Consider the following 9,139-nt stretch of genomic DNA (forward strand, 5'->3'; position numbering starts at 1 on the left):
CAGGGCTACATAAGACAAGGGGCGGCGTGTGTTCATGTTTAGTGCCTCCAGCTTTTTATATTGGGGTAGTACTGTGGAGCAGCCTGCTGCTAAATATCACGCTGACACAAATAAAAAGATTTTTATGGAGTGAGGTGACGTCTTATTAGTTTGGGTTTTATTTGCACTGATTTTTTTTTAGGTCATGGTGGAAATGAGTCATTGTTTATCCTGCAGAAGGGCTGCGTTACTTGTCTGCTATTGCATCTGCTCGGGACTCAGAGGGCTCCGCCCCCAGTGCTGAGCTTCCTGTTCCTTTCCATCATTGTGATTCAGCAGAGCTGCAGTCATACCTTATCATTCCTTTAGCAAACGGTTCACAATCTCTCAGAGAGATGTCGATTCACCTCATACTTTCTGTTGCTACTGGACTGAATCATATTATTTGGTGTTCCTGTTATTTTGTCTACACTCTGAATAAATGCCTGCATGTGATGGGCACAGTTTCTGTGTGCTTCTCTGTGCCATCTCCACTGCAAGTAATGCATTATTCAAGTAAAAGCTAAGAATAGCCCAGAGCTGCTTCATCAGTTTGTTTGCATTTCTATCAGTATGGTAGCTTGCAGGATAAGCGCAGTTAGCATTCTAGGTTTCTTAACATGCAGGACATTATTCCCAAGTTGTGCACACACTCACAAACCAATGAATAAGCCATACAAAGGTTCACATGTGTCAACTCAGACTCGCACAGCAGAACAAACAGTGAAAGAGCAGAGACAATGCACCACTGTACCAGTGATGAGCGATGGAGTCTGTTGGGGTGAGGGGGATTTTTGGGAATGAGTTGTTAGGGTCTTTATTAAGTACATCCGCCCAACCGGGGGCAAAGCTGGCACCGCTTTTCACCGCCCCGTATGAATCCCCCGAACGTCCTGAAAACCAAAACACACAATACCTTCCATTCAGCTGCAACAGACACACCAACACTGTACACACACATACACACACTCTCACTCCACTAGATGTGATGACTTAACCTATTAAATGAATAAACAGTGCTGTATTAATATGCAAGCAAAGAGTGGTTTTCTACTGGAAAATGAAAGAACCGCTCATTACTTAGCTTTCCTCAGGGTAGTATTTCTCTCTCTCTCTCACAAACACACACACACGGAGCAGAGAGTGAGAAAACAGTAGTTACTCTGAAAGGATAATGTCAGATGAATTACACATCACTGGTCGAGCAGAATAAAAGAAGAAGACAGAGCTCAGAGGAAAGACGAAAGCAGCAACAATGTGCTCTTTCACTCGGTAGTGGCTCCTGGGGGCCACCTGTGAAGTGTGAAGGGGGACACCCAGTCAGCCTATTGGGGTACAGTCACAGCGACTGCCCAGGCTCCATGAAGAAAAGCTAATGGGGGAGAAATCTAAATTATCCAGGCCTAATAAAAGAACTGCCTTTTTAAGTTAAGGCCATGTCCACCCATTGAGATTTATTTTTAAAAACAAGATGTGTATAAGCACACTGTCAGCCTCTGATGCTGCGTATGAGGCCACACTAGGGCTACAGCCGTATACCAGCTCACAATATACTGTGGAATGAAAATCTCTTACCCTAGGCCACGCTGACCTTATATGGTTTTGTACAATAATAATGCCTGAATAAAGATGTGAGAAGTTATTATAAAATTTAAAATAACTAAAATTTGTCCAAGCTAGATTACAAGAAAAAAAAAAAGCATGATAACTGTTTCTTTAAAAAACAAAAGTGCTCACACAAATAATACTTCCAGACGGTGTTTTTTTTGGCAAAAGTAACACATACTAAAAATAAAACCTTTACATGGAGAACTGTGCAAATTAAAAGAAGCCGACCACAAGGCACTTGCTCCTCTGAGTAAAAGTAGGACTCTCAGTGCTGTGGTTTTTGTTCCTTCATCTCCTGTTAAATGACTCATCTGCTACGTTTGCCATTATCCCATTAGCAGTGTCTGGCTGAGACTCTCCAACTCCACAAAGACACGCGTGTCTGCACACAGGTGTTTTTAAGATAAACGCAGACACAAAGACTGAGAAAAGACCAGCTGTTCTACAAAGCATCACTGACTACTTTCTCTGTCTACACTGACAAACCAATCCAACCGCACAAAGACTTTTTAAAGAGCGCCAACTCAGAGAGTGTCGTTCTGGCAGAGCTGATATTACCTGGGCTCTGCTCTACTCTCAGCTCTGAGTACTGAGAGTGTTTCTGCTGTGATATGAGTTTCAGGCAAAAAGCTCAGGGTCATACACTCACAAGTTGACCCGATGTAAATCTCCTGACTATTCTCAAACAAAGAACTACATCAACTACTAAAACAAGCCCATATAATAACCTAATGGCCATTTACATATCGATTATTTGATGCTGTGAATGTGCAGTGGTGGATGTGAGGTCGAACGAGGGTGAGTCCGAGGATGTAACAGTGATGTGCACGTACATTCAGACGCCACACTGAGAGTGTTAAATTCAAAGAGACCTGCAACAATGTATCAAGATGTAAGCTATTAAAGTAATGCTGTAATACATAACATAAACAATGACTGATGGTAGGAATCCTTTACAGTAAATAACTGAGTAGTAACATTAGTAAAAAACCAATATCAATAACAATCACTATTTATGTTGCCATTTAAAAACATGGCATCTTAAACAACGATGTAGTTCTGGTCATAAAACAGCTGAAGCACCCATCGTTCCATGACTTTCACTTCTTGTCACTTAGCGACTGTAAGAAACAATGACACCAGTTTATCAGCAATCATCTTCCATCGGCTGATAAAATCGGCCAATGTATCGGTCAGACTAGAACTCGGACCAGCTCAGCTGGGCTCCCTGGCAGTAGTGTGTTTTCATAGAGGAAGACAAGCCAAATGGACGAGAGATTTATAGCAATCTGTTCAATTTGTGACTAAAGCTTTTGGTGCATATGCTGCATCAACACAGTCAGATGGCAGCAATGTGTTCTTCTCTAGTATCGTGTCCTGTAACCGCTTTAATATTTGAAGCTCTTTGTCAGCACCACCTGCAAACACTGGGACACTTCCTCAACTGGTTCTAATCAGATATGCTTTCATTTAAGTTAACCTCGTAGTATCACAGTCTGAGGCACCAGCTCAACTTTCACAAACAGGCTCTGAAAATCATGATGATACGGTCATTCTGGGAAGCACACACATGTGAGGCAGGTTTAGGTGGAAAGGTGAAATGTGACACATGAAAAGTGACACAAATACCATAGCTACACTGAAAAGAGTCAGTGTGCAAACTAAATCTGTTTGCCCAAACAATACAAGAGTTTTGAGGCAGACACCATGATATATGAATTACACAACCCATAACATAAACAAACATAGACCAGACAAAGTTAGTTTTCTAATAATTGCAACCAAATACTGTATGAACAGGACATTTATAGCTGAAAACAAACTTGGCACTACTCTCTGGTGGACAAGGTTTAGAATGGTGATACTGTTTCAGATCATATTTGGCTTTTCTGTACCTCTGTTTCCAGTCATTTATTGATCAGTACTGATATATCTGCAACAAGCTGATATGGACAACGTATCAATCAGGCTCTAGTGGCTTTTCGAAGTAGCAGTTTGACTAACATCCATTGGTGCACATCACTTCCTATAAATGTACAATGAATAAAAACGCTGCCACCATGTTATTATAGCCACTTGTGGAAGACTGAAGACTGAAGCCTCTGTCTGACCTTCACATAACATTCAGTCCAATCAGTCTGATTAGCCAAAGCGTTACATACAATGACACGGATGTCACAGTTTCCACTGACCCAAGGTCTCCAACTCGCTCTCACACAAACACAAACCTAAACAGCAGACCTCTTCAATCTGCAGAGAGCAGTCTGATGGGGAAAGCGGGATGAGGAGGGGGGCAGACAGGCAGCTTAATAAATGCACACACACACACAGGTCTCTGCAATCAATTTCACACATCTCCACTCTGGTGTGACTTTTCAGTGAGCACCGGTTCGCCTTTTGTGTGAGCCTTCTAACCCTCCAAAAAATATTCACAGCAAGAGGGGGAATTCCACTGTCGTGCAGCGTTTCAGCCGTGCAGGAAAAGGGCTGTATCCTCAGACCCAGCCTCTTTGCCTGGAGCTGCTTCACAGGCACACTTCCTATGACATTACTGCAGAGTCAGCATTTTGCATCTCCTCACGGCAGCTCTGACTAAACTACCCAGAGGGGCTCTTTTCTCCCTCTCACACTGACCGAAGTGGCCTGGAGGACAAATGAATTAAATTAATCCTCTTCTTAATGCATGACATCATCATCATTGTGATCACAATCAAGCACCATCTGCCGCAGCCTATCTACACAGACACACACACACACACAACACTGCCGGGTCAAGGGGGTCGCTGCCAAGGTGATCTATTCACTTATGGTCATGAATTTTGTGTCATGTTACTAATCTCTGTGAGCACAGTGCAGATAGATGATGTCTAATGTGTGTTCAGAGACAGAGGAAGAGAAGGCACTGTAAACCGAATTAAAAGCTGAGCGAGTAGTGTTCGCTTCCTTAGAATTGAACAGTCTGATCTTTCTGATGGAGAATAGACAACTGTTCTGTGACAGACAGAAGATTTGAGGCCAGATATTAAACAAATGCAAATGAAAAAAAAAGTCAGTCCAGAAGAAGAGAGTCCCTTCCCCAGACTTCATCACCACTTCCTGTTGGCCTTACGGTCACCAAAACTAACACGCTTCGCACCACATTACCAAAGTTTTCTAAACCTAGACAAGGTTGGGAAATGAGCAGGTACACATCGTCTCTCATAAGGCATCAGCCACTTTCTGACTCAAACATTTCTGTGTGACAACATCGCAAAGAATATTTCTGGATACCAAATAGGGTAAGAAAGTGTGTTCTGGATTGAAAAAGAAACTATTTTTGGATTGTGATACGCTGGTGCAACAATCCTACATTGACTGAACATAGCACTTCTCTGTTATCTTCTGAGGTCAAGGCTACACACAATCCAAATAAGATGGATGAAGTAACAGTGTGACTTAAGGCTGCAATTACTAATCGTTCTAATTACCGATTACTCTCTTGAATACTTTGATGGATCATGAGGTTTAGAAAATGGCAGAAAACGGTAAAAAGTGTTCATTACATTAGAGAAATCCTCAACATGCTTGTTTTCTGTGGACAAGGCATTTGGTTTACTATAATACAAGAGAGCAGGAACCTAAAACCTGTATTTTTCCTTGGAAAAATCCAATATACCAAGTCATTTGTCAAATACGTGTGACTAAAAAAGAGAAAGATCTTGACAAAGACCAAAAATGGGTGAGAGCTAAACACCCTTACAACATGATCAGAGCTGTTTTAAACACTCCAGGTCCTGAGACATTTAGGCCAGTGTCAACACAAACAAAGCGAACTTCACATAAAGGCGGCCTGACAGGGAGGAGGGCAAAACCCCAGTGACTATAACAAAAAGGAGCCCAGCTAACAAGACCGTAGCGCTTTCAACCCCTTTCTCCACTCTACGAAGAAGAAAGACATTCCTGGATGATTGCATGCCGGACTGACTGACGGACACAGACCCATTGTTCCTGCCGACTAACTATTTACTGATGATAGCATGTCTGCTCCATAAGACGCTGTCCCGCTTTTCTCTGAGGCCCCGTCTCCATACAACACACTGCACAGTCTGAGTATGGGTACAGTAACCGTGAGCGTTGGGAATGGGCTGCAATCTAAGATTCATTCAGGGACCAGCTGTTACACTCCTCAGAGAACACTGCTAAATCTTCTAAGAGTGTATTAAAACATTCTTGTATAACTTACACACAGTTCGTAAATAAAAATGCCTGGGTTGACATCGTGCTAATCATATTCATTCCATCGCTGTGGTGCAGTCAGCCTGCAGTTTTTAAGAGAGGCACGAAAATGGATCTCCAAGCGAAACAGATCTAATTTATTTCCCTCTTTGATCAATCTTTGGATCAAAAACTGCCACTGATTGTGGCACATCTGAAACATCCGCCCACTTCTCCACAACATTGCAGAGGAGCTGCTATACTGTCACAAAATGACACTGAGTAAAAGTGGCTAACAGGTCTGAACACCAGCTGTGGTATATCACAGTTTGATATGTCTACTTATGGGGTCAGCTCCGTTCTGGCTGAAAAAGCAGCAGTGTTCTTCAAACGCGCTGGGATTTTCTCACAGCATCTGTTACCAGGTATTTGTTAATGTAATCCACCACCGTTCTGTTCTCCTATATGGCAGCCAACTGCTACAGTGGGTTACTGTAGGTCACCTGAAAGAAATCTACTGTATGGAAAGTTTCCCTGTGGAAAAATAAATCAAACTACACATCATTGGTAGGCAGCTTCGTCTGCTACATCACAGATTGAGACGCGTTCAAAAGGCTGCCTGGTCCGGTGTGTTTCCTGCTCTCAGCCAGACACAGAGCTGCTGTCCATAGCTCCACATGTGGCAAACACAGGAAAGGCTGTGTCTTTCTACCTCAACATGCCCAAAGGAAAAGCTGTGACTCAGTCATACTATATGTTTAACCCTGCAGGCACTGAAGAGAAGGAAGCTGCTCACTGCACACAGTTACATTGGAGTAAGCTGACTCCTACATGCAGTCTTCCATCTTAGGCCCATTCAACTGGATCAGAACTACAAATTCACACACACAAAAAAAACTAAATCCACACTTTCAAGTGTCCCATTCACAACTTCTCTCCATGCTGAATGAGCAAAGATAATATTTGGTTAGGAGTGTGTTCCATCAGCCACTAACCGGCCATGTCTGCAGCTGAGGTGTGTGTAGTCAACCTGCCCCACAGCATGGAAAACTCCAGTCTGCAAGTTCAGTGGAAGTGTAGGATGGAGAAAGGGAAGGGGGAGGGCGCCTTTTACTACGTCATAAGATGTAGCTCATTAACACAGATGCACTTTGAAATCAAACCTGACAAGCCAAGTGGGGCGATCTGTACGAGTAATAAAAACTTGAACACTGTAAGGGAACATAAAAACCTCTCTTGTTGGAGTTCTACATTTTGAGCCTGAGTGCTAACAATTAGGAGGAAAGCTCCTTTCAATTTAGTTTGTGTAGTGTTCGCTGCCTGACTGAGAGTCATTCAGACATCTCATGTACCTACAAGCCTTCTGGTATTTTAGCACCAGGACATTTGGTGCTTTAGCGCTCCTCAGCGAGCACTGCAGACGCCGCTGTTGGAACGGAGCCGCAACTGTGAGCTGCCAGAAATCACACGGGAATGAAAACATCAACTGCAGTGCTCTGAGTGGTAGAGAAAACAAACTTGTTAAAGCTGCTGAGGTGTTTTTCAGGGCGTTTTACAAGGTGAGAGACCCAGGCAGAACTTTTGTTTCAGTTTAGTGTTCCCAGATGGCTGTACTGCCTCATTGCCTAGTCATTGTTAACTGAAGACTACTCCCTGCGTTTCTATAACCATCCTTAAAAAAATGGCTGGATGGGGAGTACACACACAAAGAGACCACAATCTGAAACACCAAGTTTAAAAACCTGTTAAAATGGTCTCACCACCTCACCAGGAGGTAGCTGAGCCTTATGAAAAGAGTTTATAAACTAGCAGGAGGCTGATGAAAACCAAGCCTGAAGGAGGGGTTGAGAAATAACAGCCAAATGTGCTTTGGAGGGGAAAACTCTCCTCTGACTAGACTTACGCATTTCTCTTAGGCTCTTTTCACAGACATGCATCAACCTCATGTGTCAAAGCAGCAATGCCAGAGGCCAAAGTGCCTGGCAGAGACAGAGGGAAAATGACCCGACATTTTAAAAATCTAATTTAAGACTTTTTAAGGATCCGCAGGAACCCTGTTATTTGAAAAGCAAATATACCTTTTCTGTAAGACGTGTGAGATGGACAACTCACAAACAAAGAGAAAGGAGGACTCTTGCAAAAGGTATTGTGCACTAGGAAGAAGGAATTATTTGAGGATACTAAACAAATCATCACATGTACTAAGTGCAGAATGTTGGCCTGCTGTCTGAATTCACAGGCTGGCTCACGATTATGCCGCCCTTAGCTTGATCGATCTGAACAGCACAAGGGCGGCATACCAGCGACTCTTTGGAACGGCAGTAGTGCGGGATCTCAGGTGTAAAAACGACTCATGTTCCCCAACAAAGAAGACGTCTGGGTCTGTTCCCTGAGTGAAAGTGACAGCAGATCAGCACAGCTGTGAGGAGTCTTCCCTCCCACCCGACCCTGGCTCCAAGCACAGCCAAGTGACCAGGACTACAAATCAATGGTTGAGTTCATTAATGAAGAAGCTGGGCCTGTCAGGGAACAATAGCAGACAACAGGAGCCTTCTCAGACAATCTCGGGCAGGAAGCTGATGGATGAGATGAGCTTTAGGTTTCTATTTACCCCCAGTGCCCTGGTGTCCAACCCCATAACCTCCGTGTAAGGCAGAGAGCAGCCACACTCCACTTTCATCTCAACCCCATTCACCATGCTGGACTGTGTTTTCATACTCACTTTCACCCTGACATCTCTTCTCCAAATTCAACAGACTCACCAGGCTTGACAATCACAGCCAACAGGCTTCTCCCAATGGTGACCATTTCACTACAGTCCCAATGCATGCATACACAAAAACAGACATGTACAAGAGTGATTAAAATCATATCACATCCTATGGGAAGCAAGATCATAGCTTTGAATTGAGTGGGACAGGACCATGACCTTTGACCCTGGCAGATCAATGGGGAGGGCTGCTGTTATAATGAGGTCCTGGCAAGGAGCCTATGTGTGAGTGATAACACAACCACAGCACCAGGCCCTAGAGGCTGGAGAGACATCTCTCATTCCAGAGAAAAAGGTAGAACAGCATCCTTTCATGAATAAATCTGCATCATCTTAAAATACACAATACATTAACAATCCCCAGAGACTGATGTATTTGTAGCGCTTTATGCAGCACCCCAATCCAAGACCAAACTACTGATAACGCCATAAAGGCCACATACAGCGCCTTACCAAAGTATTCATACCCCTTGAATTGTTCCACATTTTGTCACATTACAACCACAAACTTAAATGTATTTTATTGGGATTTTATGTGATAGACCATAG

General features: G+C 43.3%; 1 protein-coding gene across 2 annotated transcripts in view; it reads right to left on the bottom strand.

Annotated features, from left to right (window-relative positions):
- Window positions 1–9,139, bottom strand: part of asap2a (ArfGAP with SH3 domain, ankyrin repeat and PH domain 2a) — a 48,368-nt gene that overhangs the window by 31,953 nt on the left and 7,276 nt on the right. The gene's annotated exons all lie outside the window — the stretch shown is intronic.

Source organism: Monopterus albus, unplaced genomic scaffold (genome assembly GCF_001952655.1).
Source record: "Monopterus albus unplaced genomic scaffold, M_albus_1.0 scaffold13.1, whole genome shotgun sequence".
Classification (NCBI taxonomy): Eukaryota; Metazoa; Chordata; class Actinopteri; order Synbranchiformes; family Synbranchidae; genus Monopterus; species Monopterus albus.